The 15,683-nt window shown below is 46.8% G+C and overlaps 1 long non-coding RNA gene across 1 annotated transcript in view; it reads right to left on the bottom strand.

The window, feature by feature from the left end:
* Nucleotides 1-15,683, bottom strand: part of LOC112546247 (uncharacterized) — a 29,564-nt gene that overhangs the window by 13,275 nt on the left and 606 nt on the right. The window contains exons 2-4 of the long non-coding RNA XR_012901879.2: nucleotides 14,958-15,276; nucleotides 5,418-5,612; nucleotides 3,847-3,981 (exon numbers count right to left, since the gene is read on the bottom strand). This is a non-coding gene — a long non-coding RNA (uncharacterized LOC112546247). The remainder of the gene's footprint in view (nucleotides 1-3,846; nucleotides 3,982-5,417; nucleotides 5,613-14,957; nucleotides 15,277-15,683) is intronic.

Consider the following 15,683-nt stretch of genomic DNA (forward strand, 5'->3'; position numbering starts at 1 on the left):
GTGACTATCTCTACTGAGAGCAGGGACAACAACCAAATATTTGTGAGCAGCAAGTCCGTGCACATTCTTACGAGCAACTGTTATCTGAAGAGCAGCAATATCCTAAACCTCACTATTGCTAAGATGCACTTGGGAATTTGTCCAGTCTGTTCAGATTCAAAGCACACTCTGACGTCTTGCTCAGAATTTTGAGTTCCTGTGTTACCCTTCTCAGCTGCAGCAAGCGAGTCTTTTGCTGCTGCTAAATGATGTGTGAGCTCCCTGGTGCATCATCTTGTCTGCTTTGCCTGCAAATTCTTGAGGACTCTGTCCGTCCAAACCTTGCTTTGCAAGCCACCATCAATTCCCAACTTCTCCAGAGATGTCTCTCTGTAGTGTCTTGTCCCTCTTGCTGGGATGTTTCTTTATCTAGGCACAGGCAGGGGTTTGTGATCTGTCTTCCAAACACATTTTAAGAACATATTTCCAGCAAACATCTATAATTATTTGTATGCATTCTGTACAGGCAGTCCCCGACTTAAGTCGGATCCGCACTTACGAACGGGCCAGAGCAAAGCCTCAGAAGCGCGGGAACCCGCCCGCTGCTGCCGCTTGAGTCCCGGAGCCTGTGGTCTGCTGGGGACGGTCCCCAGCAGACCACAGGCACCCGGTCTCAAGCGGCAGCAGCGGCGGATCCCGCGCTTCTGGCAAAGCCTCAGAAGCGCGGGAACCCGCCCGCTGCTGCCGCTTGAGTCCCGGATCCCGCGCTTCTGGCAAAGCCTCAGAAGCGCGGGAACCCGCCCGCTGCTGCCGCTTGAGTCCCGGAGCCTGTGGTCTGCTTGGGACGGTCCCCAGCAGACCACAGGCACCCGGTCTCAAGCGGCAGCAGCGGCGGATCCCGCGCTTCTGAGGCTTTGCTCTGGCAAAGCCTCAGAAGCACGGGAACCTGCCCGCTGCTGCCGCTTGAGTCCGGGTGCCTGTGGTCTGCTGGAGACGGTCCCCAGCAGACCACAGGCACCAGGACTGAAGCCGCAGCCGCAAGGGGGGGCGGGGGGGTCCCGCGCCTCTGAGACTTTGCCAGAGCAAAGCCTCAGAGGCGCGGCACCCCGCTGCCGCTGCTGCTCTGCTCCCCGTGTCCCTGGTCTGCTGGGGGGGGGGCTGCGGACAGTGTGCCCCCCCCCCCAGCAGACCAGGCTTTTGTTTTGGACCCTGGAGCAGAGCAGCTGGGGCGCTGCGGATTGGTCCTGCAGCACCCGCTCTGGGCACTACTGGACCAACCCTGCAGCACCCCAGCTGCTCTGCCCCAGGCGTCCTGATTCAGCCGCTGCTGGTCAGTTTCAGCAGTGGCTGAATCAGGACGCCTGGGGCAGAGCAGCTGGGGTGCTGCTGGGTTGGTCCAGTAGCGCCGAGGAGCGGTGCTACTGGAGCAACCCAGCAGCACCCCAGCTGCTCTGCCCCAGGCGTCCCCAAGTCAGCCGCTGCTGAAACTGACCAGCGCTGACTACAGGAAGCCCGAGGCAGAGTTGCTCTGCCCCAGGCTTCCTGGAATCAGCGCTGATCAGTTTCAGCAGCAGCTGACTTGGGGAAGCTTGGGGTTCTTAAGTTGAATCTGTATGTAAGTCAGAACTGGCGGTCAGTTTCAGCAGCGGCTGAATCTGGACGCCAGTTCCACTTACATACAGATTCAACTTAAGAACAAACCTACATCCCTATCTTGTACGTAACCCGGGGACTGCCTGTATATACATTATACAGTGATTCTGGCGACCAGCATGTCATTAGGGCAATGAGTATGTCAAGCCTGATGTGAGATACAATATGGAGGGTCCTTCCTTCTGCGTAGTACTGAAGGATGGGCTGGGGTCACACACACATGACTGACTGCAAAGTAGTCATTTTCTGTGTTAATAATCATATATATATATAGTAGCCCAGTGTCTGAGAGTCTGTAACGCCGAAATGCTGGCTGTTCCCTCTGGGCGGCGCTGTTGCTGAAATGCTGGCTGTTCCCTCTGGGCGGCGCTGTTGCTGAAATGCTGGCTGTTCCCTCTGGGCGGCGCTGTTGCTGAAATGCTGGCTGTTCCCTCTGGGTGGCCTGTGCTGCATGGGAGTGCAGGGCCCAAATGGTCGCTTGCTCTGCTTGCTCCCCCGCGACGGCCCGGCTGAGCGGTGCAGAAGTCAGCCGAGCACAATGGCGGGAGGGGAACGGGGGCAGGGCGGTGATGTGCGGCGTGACAGCGGCTCCACCCTCCTTCGCCTCCCGCCATGGCGTTAGGCTGACTTCTGCGCCACTCAGCCAGGCTGCTGCGTGGGAGCAAGCGGCGCAAGCGACCGTTTGGGCTCCATGCTTCCCATGCAGCACGGTCCCCCAAGTGATAGGCAGGAGGGGGAGGAGAAGAGAAAGAGAGAGACAGAGGGTGTGTCTAGACTACAGTTTTGTCGACAAAAGTGGACTTTTGTCGACAAAACTATTTGTCGACAGAAGGTGTTATTGCATGTAAACTGTCCTTTGCGTCTACACTACCATGTCGACAACGCAGCTTGCTTTGTCGACAGAACTCAATGAGTCTAGACGCTCTTTGTCGACAGAAGTTTTGTCAGTATCTGTCGACAAAACTTCTGTCGACAGAAGCCTGTAGTCTAGACGTACCCAGAGAGAGAGGCAGGAGGCGGAGGAGAACTGAGAGAGAGAGAGGGAGATGGAGTGAGAGACCGGAGGCTCAGGAGAGAAGACCAACGTGGAGGAGAGACCTGAAAATCCCGTCTTATGACGGGCTAATTGCCTAGTAACTAAATAAAAAAGAATCCTGTGTTTGGTATTATCTTGCATTAGGTGCACTTTATTCTCAGACATGCTACAATGAATATGAAGTCATAACTGCTTTCTCTTCTGTTCTTGTTTATTTGTACTGGGGAAAGACAGTCTTGTTTGATATTTCTCAAAAAAATAATTTTTGTGTTTGAATTCATAGTTGTTCATTACATAATAATAATTGTATAGGAGAGTCTTGAAGTGAACTAGAATGAAAGCTGATTTTAATAAGGGACAAAGATTAATCCAAGTTTCATTTATAGTACTGGAGCAAACTGTAAATCATTAATTCCATTTCTTACAGGTTCCATGTAAATTCCAGGCTCCAAAACTCTGCAGTCAGATTTTCAAGGGCTCTCATTGGCAAATCATATCTTTTGCTACAACACTCTTGAGAGCTGCTTGTGAAAGTAGTTATCTTATTTTAGTTGTGTGAGTGTCATACCCTGCTTTTCAGCATTGAACAGCTCTTAAATAGCTGTGACAGTTAAACTAGTTATGCTCCCATAGACAGTTTTTAGTTGTCTTTGGTCTGCTTCGAATAAAAATGTATATTAAGGCTCTTTGTTGATTGCAATGTTTGGAATTTAATTCTCTGTAGTCCTGTAATTATCCTTTTAACTTACTTTTGCTTATTTTCACAAATGTCCTAATTTTTCTCCTTACCAGATTATTTATACTACATTATTGATAGTTTTAAGAGCTTACTGCTTATTGCTTGTATAGGTTGATCCTCCCTAGTCTGGCACTCTTTTGTCGGGCAATATCCATGGATCAGAATTATTTTAATTATCTGGATATTCACTTATCATGGCTGTGGCCAACTTTGCTGTGGTCCCATAAAATTTGTTTACAGCCACCAGTTTTGGTTCAGTATTCCCTACTGTTATTTAGCTCTAATTTACCCCTAAATGTCTTCTGAGAGCCCAGTAAGCAGTAGAAGTGTTGGTAATTCTGCTAGATAATATTAACCTCCCATGGTTCAGCAAATTCTCTGGTTTGACACCAGTCAGGTCCCAAGGATGCTGGACCAAATAGGTTTAACCTTTACTAACCTTTGCATCTCTTAGATGTGGTGCCTCTTTCTTGTTTAAACCTCAAGAGGATGAGTTTCAGTGTTTCCAACTTCTTCGTAAATATTTTCCTGCCAAAAATTCTCTCTCCTGTACAAGTACCTGAATTATCCACTCCTATGACACAAACATCCCTGTGTTAAAATAGCATCAGGAGTTGACTGATACTTCTGATAGCCTTTCTGTTGGACCCCAGAACCTGCTGCTTCAAACATATGATTTTTGCTGATGTAGTGTGCTCTGGAACATACACCTGGAATGACTGAAGTCTTTTGTCAAGAGGACAAGCAACTGCACGGGCAGCAGTTCTCCAAGACTCTACATCCTAATAATATGCCTCCACTTTATCACAAATAATTCACCTATGTAGGTAAGAGACTAAGTTGTTTGATCTCTGTGGGTATGTCTACACTACCCCCCTAGTTCGAACTAGGGGGGGTAATGTAGTCATACGGAGTTGCAAATGAAGCCCGGGATTTGAATTTCCCGGGCTTCATTTGCATAAAGCCGGCAGGTGCCATTTTTAAATGCCGGCTAGGTTGGACCCCGTGCCGCGCGGCTACACGCGGCACGGACTAGCTAGTTCGGATTAGGCTTCCTATCCGAACTAGCTGTATGCCTTGTGGAATGAGGTGTACAGCTAGTTCGGATTAGGAAGCCTAATCTGAACTAGCTAGTCCGTGCCGCGTGTAGTCGCGCGGCACAGGGTCCGACCTAGCCGGCATTTAAAAATGGCGCCGGCCGGCTTTATGCAAATGAAGCCCGGGAAATTCAAATCCCGGGCTTCATTTGCAACTCCGTATGACTACATTACTCCCCCTAGTTCGAACTAGGGGGGTAGTGTAGATATACCCTGAGATCCTTGATTTTTTTTTTTTTTTGCCTCTGTTCTGACACTACTAGCAAAGGCTAATTGAGATGATGGATTTTGTGACATTGACATCTTTTTACTAAAAACTGTACTGAGTTGCAGACAGCTAAACAACTATTAGACGGTAACACTGTTTCATCACTACTTATCTGCACCTTATTTGAGCCAGTGATTTGAATAGGCAAGAGTTATACTGTTCTCAATTCCAATTCTAGTATGCTCCAAACAAGATGATCCTAAGGAACTGAAATAACAACTTAAATGTTAATATAAGAATAAAAGTGTCTGTCTTGCTGTCCCCTTTTTCCTCCTACTCCCCCAGCCCTCCTTTCCCCTCTTCCCCCACTCTTGGTAAGCATCAAAGCATGAGAGAAACTGGTCTTATATTATGGTTTTAGATAGATGATCCTACAGATTATGTTAGTTTTCCAGAATACGGTGGCTTCTAGCAGCATGTTGAGACATCCAGTTTCCAACTGTGTTTTCAAATACAGGCCATCCTTTACATGTGGCATGACATGCTTCTCCATGTGAGCTATCAGAATGTCTTACGCAGCAAAATGGGTCACGCTTTCTTTTAAGCATCTCTCCTTACAGTTCTCTAGTACAGTTTATTCAAGCATGCACAGCTCTGGGAGACTGAGTCTCCCTTTTAGCCTTTCCCTTTGTTTGAATTACCCACCTTCTGTGCTCCCATAACTCTTATATGTTGCTCTTTGAAGAGAACTTCTTGGCTCTTTAGCTCAGTCCGTTTACAGAAATTACTATCCACAGAGTTCAGTATGAAGTCTTCACAATATAAATCCTTCTCTGTTTCTCTCTCGTTCTGCAGCTTGGTCACTCATTTCTTTGAGCTGAGCAGTCCTATTCTTGTCACCTGCAGTGACATGGGATACTTGAAACAAAGGATGTTAAGGACTAGTCGACTAGTTGACTATCTGATAAGCAAATGCTTATCAGATAGTCGAGTTGGCTAGTCGATTCTCCCCCTCCCCGCTTCGTCTATCAGATAGAAGCAGCAAGGGGGGGGGGCAATGGGTACTTTAAAGCAGCAGTGCTACATGGAGCTGAACCCGGGCTCCATGCAGCACTGTCCCTTTGAAACGCCGCTGCAGCATTTCAAAGCGGCAGCGCCATGTGGAGCCCGGGGTCACCTGGGAACTACCCAGCTGATCCTGGGATTCCTGTGGCATTTCCATGGAACCTGGAGTCAGCTGGGGAGGCCCCCAGCTACTCCCAGGCTCCGTGCAGTGCTGCCACTTTGAAATGCCAAGCAGAGCCCAGGATCAGCTGGGGAGCCTAGGGCTGCTGAAGAGGCCAGGCCCTCATCCAGCAGAGAGAGTTGATGTCTAGCTGCCTTAGTGGTCAAAAGTCAGAACTACAAGCAAACATCTTCTGGCAGCTTAACTGGATGCTGAGAATGTGCCTGAGGCTGCAGGTGGGCACAAGAGGACTATGTATCGCATGATTATTATGATGTGTGACATTTAGGAACTCTGCTCCTCCAAAGCCAGTTGAAGACAATGAGAACACTCCCCTCATTTTCAAGGGGCTGTGGATCAGGTCTTACATGTTGTTTCCTCTGTATTGTGACTACAGTATAATAGCCTCTAATTCACCCTTCCTGTCATTCCTTCTGAATATAAACCCACTCATATATGATGGCAAGGTTAACTGGTTCTTCTGAGCAGATAAATCTGCTACACATTCTCATACTAGAAATAATTTAAATTAATTTAAAAAACAAAGCAATCTTTCTTACTTTCTTTATGATATCCAGGACATTTAATTGTACTTGTTACACATTCATCAATTCCTGTGCTTTTCTTGCCTCATATTGGCCTGTGTTTTTAGGATATACATTTTTGTGTACACTTAATGCATGTAAGAGCTGCTAAATGGACTACCTTGGTAACGGAAGTTCTTTATTTATAAGCAGACTACATGCAACATAACAGTGCAAGCTTCCCCAGGCTTCCCTGACAACCTCTCTCAACCCCAATTTGGTGTGACAACTTCTTGGAAGGAGACAATAATTTGCTCTCACAGAATGCCCATTCAGTTCTCACTCTTTCTCTTGAGGCTAATGAAGGAAACAATTGTAGTGGCAGTTTTTGTGATGTGGACATTGGTGCACTGCAAATTGGTCAGACACCACCAAACTCATTTTACACAGACCACCAGACAAGATTCAGCAGTAACTACTGACTTGGGCTGGATCAGAGCCCACAATAGAGGGGTGACAGTCCTTATAGCCCATTGCTAATCATTGAGCTAGCCAGTTCCCTCCATAATGGTTTATTTATGGCTTAACAACTGGTTGCTTTGAAAATTATTATGATAGCAAGAGCAAATTATAATTTTAGGAGAGGAATATGCAGCAGAAGCAGATGATCTACTCATCAAACATCTTGATTTCTTGAAAATATTCTCTGTAGTAAAGAATAGGGGAAGGGAAAATATGGAAATAATCTTGAGTGTAAACAGAACTATTTCTAAATCTTAAAATTCAAGGGTTTCCATGAGGTGTCAGTAGCTATTTAAACTCTGAAAATGTTTCTTTCCCCTTCTAGGTCATAAAAATATCTGAAGGAAATTTGCTTCTCCAAATGTTGCAAAGCAATAGAGACATCTAGTGGCTAACAAGTTAAGTACAACGAGCACCTTAAAGCAGGCCTGGGCAAAACGCACCCCTCAGGCCAAATCCAGCCCACCAAGCCACTGGATCCAGCCTGCAGATGCTGTGGGGAGCTGCAGGCAGGCTTCCCACTTGCCTCGCCCCACCTGCACACCACTCAGAAATGCAGCTTCAGGTCAGTTTCACTTTAAAAACTGAGCCTGGAGGAGAGGGGGGAAAGCTTTAGGACAGTGGTCCCCAATGTGGTGCCTGTGGGCGCCATGGCACTCGCCGGGGCATTTATGTGCGCCCACCGAGTGATCAGGGCTGGCCCGAGCCATTCCTGTATCCCAGGTGCCTGGCGCATGCATGGCCTTGCCCCCGGCGCCCAGCAGCCCCAAAAGGTTGGGGACCACTGCTTTAGGAGATGCTCCCGCTCCCCAGCACAATCCCATTGGCCGGCTTCTGGCCAGAAGCTGGCTAGTGGGAGCTGTCTGTTTCAATAACAGGCAGCCACAAAGCACAAGGGGCTCATAGTTATTCACAGAGCATATGGCTATAGCCTGTGGGGGGATGAGGCAGGCAGGGAGGCTGATTCAGAAACAGGCTGCTGGCTGGTGAGTCTCCTGGCCAGAGCCTGCCTCTGGCATCCCAGGCCCTCCCTTCCCCAACCCTCTGCCCCACACTCTATCACCCTTACTCCACATATCCAAATCCTCTGTCTCTTTCCTGCACCCATACCCTCTCCCAAATCTGGCACCCTAACCCCCTGTCCAGATCACAGTCTCCTCCTGCCCTAACTCACAACCCAAACCCCTCCACCCTTTCCTGTACTCCAGTTCCCTGCCTTAGGTCACAACTGTCTCCTTCACCCAAACTCCCTCTCTTACCCTAAGCTCCCTTCTGTACCCAGCCTCCAGCCCGGACCCCACACTTCCTCTATTAATGTCATGGAAGAGTGTGCCCCTCAACCACTTTTAAATTCTTAGAGTGGCCCTCCCCATCAAAAATTATTGCTCACCTCTGCCTTAGAGGCTAAGCCAGGTCTTCACTAGATCTGGAAGGTTGAGGTAAGGTCTGCAACTCCAGCTACATGAAATATGTAGTTGGATTAACTTAAAAAACAACCAATAGTCTGGCAGCACTTTATAGACTAACAAAACATGTAGATGCTATCATGAGCTTTCATGGGCACAGCCCACTTCTTCAGAAGACCGGTCATCTGAACAAATGGGCTGTGCCCATGAAAGCTCATGATACCATCTACATGTTTTGTTAGTCTATAAAGTACTACCAGACTATTTGTTGTTTTTAAAGTTTATCCTGTACTGATTAACTCAGCTACTCCCTGATGCTTATGTAGCTGGAGTTGGCTTACCTTAAGCTAAGCTTGGCACCATCTTCACAGAGGGAGGCTGATGGAAGCAAACTCTCTCATTGACTTCCTTTACTCCTCACAATTGAGAGAAGTACCAGCGTTGACTGGAGCCAACCTCAGCATTTGATTTAGCGGGTCTTAAATAGACCTGCTAAATCAAACACCAGAAAATCAATCTCTGGAGTGGCAAGTGAAGACATGGCCTTACAAAAATATATAGGATCATGAGCTTTCATGGGAAAATCCCACTTCATCAATTAAGTACAGTAAGTATATGAATTTATCATTTATTTGAATTTCTGTTTCCTGTCTAAAGTTGGAGCCAATGAAACATTGATTTTTCACTACTCAGATTTCACATTTCTATATGAAAACTGCTTTTGAAAAGCCTGATCTGATATCAAATAGTGTCCTTTATACAGTAGCTGTGATGCCTTGCTCAGGTTGCCCAGAACTGTGAGTCACTGTGTTACTTTTCTGCATTAGCAAGAGTGAACTTTGCTGCTGCTATGCTATGTGTCATCATCCTGACATACCATCTTGTCTGTCCTGCCCTGCTGGAAGATGCTTCAGGACTCTTCCAGTCTAAACCTTGCCTTTCAGATAGCAATCAGTTAACCCCAATTCCCAAGTTCCTTAGGAGATGTCTTTCTACAGTGTCCAGTTCTTCTCACTGGATAATCACAGAAATTCATTAAGTTCACTGCCTCTAAAGAAACAGTCTGTTAGGGCACATCTATATTTATGAGATGATCGATGCTCCAGTGACCGATTTTCCAGCATTTGATTTACCAGCTCTGGTAAGGATCTGCTAAATCAAATACTGAGAACACCCCTGTCAATCCTGGAATTCCTCACAGTCCTGGACAATAGAATAGTAATAGAAATGTAGCCGTGTTAGTCTAGTCTAGCTGAAACAAAAAACAGGACTATGTAGCACTTTAAAGACTAACAAGATGGTTTATTAGGTGATGAGCTTTCATGGGCCAAACCCACTTCCTCAGATCAAATAGTGGAAGAAAATTGGCATGACCATATATACCAATGGTCATGCCAATTTTCTTCCACTATTTGATCTGAGGTAGTGGGTCTGTCCCACGAACGCTCATCACCTAATAAACCATCTTGTTAGTCTTTAAAGTGCTACATAGTCCTGTTTTTTGTTTCCGTCCTGGCCAGTTTAGCTGTGGACATCATACTTCATCTTAATACACAACACTGATTCTTAGAGCCCTGCAAATATGCAGATAACTGCTTTATGTCTGCGGGTATCCTCAGCTACAGATGTGAATATTTGTGGTTTATTTTTGTGGATACAGATGCAGATACAGATTTTGTATCTGCACAGGGCTCTACTGATTTTGAATCCAGTGGTACAAGGATTGACTGATCCAACTTGGATCCTAATAACTGAAATTCAACAGTGCCTCAGTGTTCTATATATGCAAATAAGGTAGCAATTTTGTCCCTAAACTGAGCTCACCTTATTCATGCATCATAGGGTAGCTAAAGCTGGAAAGCCATCTGGGCTCTGGCTAATCCTCAGCCTTGCCCATCATCTGCCAATTAGAGACAACTGGTGATTCCTAGCAGGGAGTATTGGAGTTAATTGGTGTGAATGACCCAGCTGTGAATGACTACTTGAAGATGAACGCAAGTCAGTGGAGACAGTATAAGACAGGATTCCTTTGCAGGGGAAAACCAAGTAGGTCAGGGCTGGTGGGCTGAGCCACAGGAGTAGTGCTAACTCATGGGACCCAACGGACAGGTGTCCAGGAAGGCACAGCTGGGGTTAATGTTGTGGAGGGATGGGGGAACAAGGAACAGAAGAGACCCACAAGGAGCAGGATGAGCTCTAGCAGGAGAGCCTTGAGATAGGGCTTACAACAACGAAGAGCAGGGAGATCCTTGAAAGAAGCCATCAGAGCCCCTGTGGGGGAAGGGAGGCAGTGGAAGAATCCTAATGGGGAAGAGGTAACTCATGAGAAGTGTTGCAGGAATAAGATGGGACAAAGGAGCAGAGGACTTCACTGGTGCCTGAGAGGGATATTTGTTGGGACTTCCAGTTGAACTTTTTGATACCGGGCAAAGGGGTTGAACTTGTACGTGATTTGGTTGGAGGGCTAGGTCACAGATGACCAAGTGTGAGACAGAGCATCACAAGGCTGAGGGTATGTCTAGACTGCATCCCTCTGTCGGCAGAGGGATGCAGATTAGGCAGGTTGACATTGCAAATAAGGTAGGGATTTAAATATCCCGTGCCTAATGTTCATAAAAATGGCCGCCATGTTTTGCCGACTCAGCTCTTTGTCTGCAAAAAGCGGCAGTCTAGAGGGGGATCTGTCGAGAAAGAAAGCCTTTTTCAACAGATCCCATATGCCTCCTGCTGAGTGCTGAGTCGGCAAAACACGATGGCCATTTTTATGCAAATTAGGCACGGGATATTTAAATCCCTGCCTCATTTGCAATGTCGACCTGCTTAATCTGCATCCCTCTGTCGACAGAGGGATGCAGTCTAGACATACCCTGAGAGATTGGGCAAAAGGAGGTAAGAGGCATATTCTGTAATGACTTCAAGGAGTGCTATGGTGGTGAGTATGAGACATGACATCATGTTACAAAAAAACTCCCATTAAAATTGGAACTGATTGGAATTCTTGTTCCAACTTAGACATATCAAGGATAAAATAGGTCTGTAGATTAATTAAATATAGTGTTTCAGTTGTAGAAGAACATGGAACTGGAGACAAAGGCCTCACACACAAAATAAAAGTGCCTCTAGCTGTTTAAGTGAATGTTTCCTAAAAGCACAGCATAATTAAGGGCTGGCAACAGTAATTTGCTAGTTCAGGCATGGGCAAAAGGGTCGCCGTGGGCCAGATCCGGACATCACATTTGACATCTCCAATGCATTTCCCACATGAAAAGGGGTTCACTCTGTGTCTGACCTCTCAGGGCTCTGTCCCCTTCAACTTAAAGATCTTCTTTCACCCACTACTTCTTTTTGATATAGGTAATTTCAGATCTCTCCATTTAGTTTGCAGAATATACCATTGTCCAGATAGCTGCACAGTGGAAGCTTCTAAGCAACCACAACTCCCACCTGTCCAGAGTAGAAAAATTAAAAGAAATGAGCTTGATCCAAGGTGGAGATCAAGATTCAGATTCACAATACCATCAAAGGTGTATTGTGAGATGCAGAGTCAATTGAACTGTTGTGTAGTGCTGAGAGAAAAGAACTTCAATGCAATACAATAAAGTGAAAGACTCAAAATATTTAGACTGGATGCTTTCATCTAGATTCACCATTGGAATAGTTAATTTTGTGGACAGAAGGAAAACCAAGATGATGGGCAAAAAGAGTAAAGATAAGCCTGACTAAGCAGTGTGGGAACATAGTAGGAAAGGTCTGATGCAGGGCAGGAATTGTACACGTTTGTTTTTTTATTGTGTGTTCCTTCAAGAGCTGTTTGTACCATGGGTGATGTGGGAGATAGCAATGAATGGAATCTTGATTCTGTTTGCAATACTAGTTATTCAGAGGATAGAATTTGTCAGGGAGGTCTACATGTTGCCACAGTTCTGTTCTGTAGAACCTTTCATTAAAAAAAGTTATAGTACTTAAGCATATGAAGAGATCCTTGAAAATGTGAAGAGAGTGTACACTGATGAACTAGTATTGTTTTTCTTACAGCAGCTCCTAGAAGCTGGAGAATCAGGAAAGTCTCCCTGATATTAAATGGCTATGTCTACACTGCCCCTGTTTTGTGCAAAAAATATGCAAGTAGGGCAAAGCGTGGCTTTGCAGGGCTTGTCGAACCGCAGCGAGCCCCACTCGCCAGCCACGCTGTCTGGCGATCTGCGCATGCACAGATCGCTGAAACCTGGCTCTTCTGGGTTGCAATCTTTATTATTTGTCGAGCCCTGCTCATTTGTATAATTAACGAGGCTCCGTTTTTGCACAAGAGGCTTTTGCACAAGAGCCGTTCTTCCTGAAAAAACGTGGAAGAACCACTCTGGCATAAGAGGGGGTTTTTGTGCAACGTGTCACATAAACTGTAACTACGAGATCCTTTCCCTATGATAACAGAAAAAGTACTAGCTATGTTAATTTCTTAAAGTAATATATAAGAGAAAAGTATTTCCAATTAAATATGCTATGTTAATGTCATTGACGTAGTTAATTCATCACACCTTTTACTATATTTTCCCCGGGTGACACCGGGCATTTCTGATAGTAACGGGGTTCGAACTAGCCGGCATTTAAAAATGGTGCCGGCCGGCTAGTTCGAACCCCGTTACTATCAGAAATGCCCGGTGTCACCCGGGGAAAATATAGTAAAAGGTGTGATGAATTAAAATGGCGCCGGCCGGCCGGCTTCATGCAAATGAAGCCCGGGAAATTCAAATCCCGGGCTTCATTTGCAACTGCGGATGACTACATTACCCCCGCTAGTTCGAACTAGCGGGGTAGTGTAGACATACCCTAAGAAAGTAAACATTGCCAGATGCCACAGGGGAAAATGAAGGGCTCTGACAGGAAGTATTTGGGCTCCCTTTCCACAGTGGCCTGAAACTCCAGCTGGTAGCTGGGGAGAACTAGTTACCCAGCCCAGGCTGACCAAGGGGCATCTGTCCCACAATCTTCTAGTGGGAGAACGAAAGCCCAACCCCGGCAAGAATTTACCTGTATTTATAAAACCCAGCAGAACATCACCTTCTACTTTTCTTTAAAGCATAAACTTCTTAGGTCTTCTTTAGCCAACATAAAGAAGCCAAAAATAACTGTCAGTCAGTCATTTCCCAATCCACGAAACTCAGCTTTAAGTCTCTTCAATTGTTGATCAACATGTAAAACCGTTGATCTTCTAGTCCTGGGGGAATTCTGCAATTTATGTCTTTTAATTAAAATTAGATGCCTTTCTGGTATGCGCTTGGATCAAAACTTGGCTACTATGATATATAGGGGGACAGAAGGGCTGGGATATTCAGGGTTCAGATTCAATGCTCTAATGGCCCCTCCTGACCTTAAAGCCTACTAATTAATGAAAAACTGAGAGTGGTACTGGGAGCAGCCTCTAGGGCTTTACTGTACAGCTGGCTTGATCCCCAGACTCAGCTGTCATTAAGTGGGCTGATCCAGTGAAAGCCACTCGAACATCCAAAAAGGCTGGCCAAGGTGAGGACATCAGCCTTACAAGAGAGGTGTGGGCATGGTGGTGACATCATAGAGGCCCCTCTTCCAGGACTTCAGCCTATTGGGGAACAGTGATGGGGATCTGGTGACCTCATAAAGAGACCCTGACAACAGCCAGGCAAGACAGAGGTGCAAGGCAGGGGCAACCTTAGACTCCTGTGTCTTTGTAGCAGCAAGGCTCCTTTTCAAGGTCTCTCCTTGGGGACAGAGAGGGTATGTCTACACTACCCCGCTAGTTCGAACTAGGGGGTAATGTATGCATACCGCACTTGCTAATGAAGCCCGGGATTTGAATTTCCCGGGCTTCATTAGCATAAGCGGGGAGCCGCCATTTTTAAATCCCCGCTGCTTCGAACCCCGTGCAGCGCGGCTACACGGGGCTCGAACTAGGTAGTTCGGACTAGGTGCCTATTCCGAACTACCGTTACTCCTCGTGAAACGAGGTGTACCGGTAGTTCGGAATAGGCACCCTAGTCCGAACTACCTAGTTCGAGCCCCGTGTAGCCGCGCTACACGGGGTTCGAAGCAGCGGGGATTTAAAAATGGCGGCTCCCCGCTTATGCTAATGAAGCCCGGGAAATTCAAATCCCGGGCTTCATTAGCAAGTGCGGTATGCATACATTACCCTCCTAGTTCGAACTAGGAGGGTAGTGTAGACATGCCCAGAGAGAATTAGGTTTAATGAGCATGAGCATGAGGAGGAAGCTTGTCGGAGTTTTCTCCTTCCCTACTACTGATTTTGTAGTCACTGTTTAGAAGGTAAAAGACTGAGAGAAGTTTGGAACCTGTTCAGTCTGATCCACCTGGTATCAGAGATAAAACTAAACAGGTGCACCCTGGTGCACAGCTCTAGCAAGAGTTGGCTGAGCTGCAGCAAAAGCCAGAAGGAAGCTATTTAAAGATCTGGCAGGGACCTGGGTTGCAATAGGACAATACCTGGTAAGAAATTGTAAGTTACTTTCACTGCTGCCTGGTACCAGCTGAATTCTAGGCATAGAAATCACTAGCTTAAGGTGATTTGATTTCCTACCAAGGCCTTTGTCCTGCAGAATCACTCGAGGCATTGGGGGTTTGTCCGTTTAAGTTTCTCTTTTCCTCCTTCCTTCTCTTTCTCTTCTTCTCTTGCTTATGTGTGTATCAGTGAGGTTTGCTGTCATTGTAGGAGGTCCTCACAAAGAGGTGGGGCTGGAATAGTGTTCAGAGGCTGATCCCTTCCTGTGGTGACCTGGGCCGTCTTTTTGAATTTCTGCTGACACTCCTCTGCCTTCCAACTCTGCGTCTTGATGCTGATTGGCTGAGCAGGTGGCTATTGACAGAGAAGACTCAGGTCCTTTTGTTCTCTTTTAAGACTAAACAAATAAATTACAAGCAATCATGTACAGGTTTTACCTACAAAATCTGGGACTGTCCAGACCACAGATACTCTTAGAGCAGAGAGCCCAGGAGCCTAGGGGCAAAAGGGCCAGGCAGGTGGGACATCACAGTCATCAGCCAAACTGGGAGCAGCACAGGATTGGGGCTGGAGCCCTCCAGCAACCTCTAGGAGAGCAGAGCCAGGGCCAGAGTGCCACAGCTTCTCCCAGCTGTGCAGGGCTGGAGCTGGGGCTGGAGCCCTGCAGCTTTCCCTGGCTGTGCAGGGCTAGGGCTGCACCAGGGCTGAGGCTGAAGCCCTGTGGTTTTCTACGGCTGCGCAGGGCCGGTGCTGGAATTCCAGCCCCACGGCTGCTCCCAGCTGCACAGGAGCAGAGCCCCACAG

Source organism: Pelodiscus sinensis, chromosome 2, assembly GCF_052426305.1.
Source record: "Pelodiscus sinensis isolate ZL-2025 chromosome 2, ASM5242630v1, whole genome shotgun sequence".
Lineage (NCBI taxonomy): Eukaryota > Metazoa > Chordata > Testudines > Trionychidae > Pelodiscus > Pelodiscus sinensis.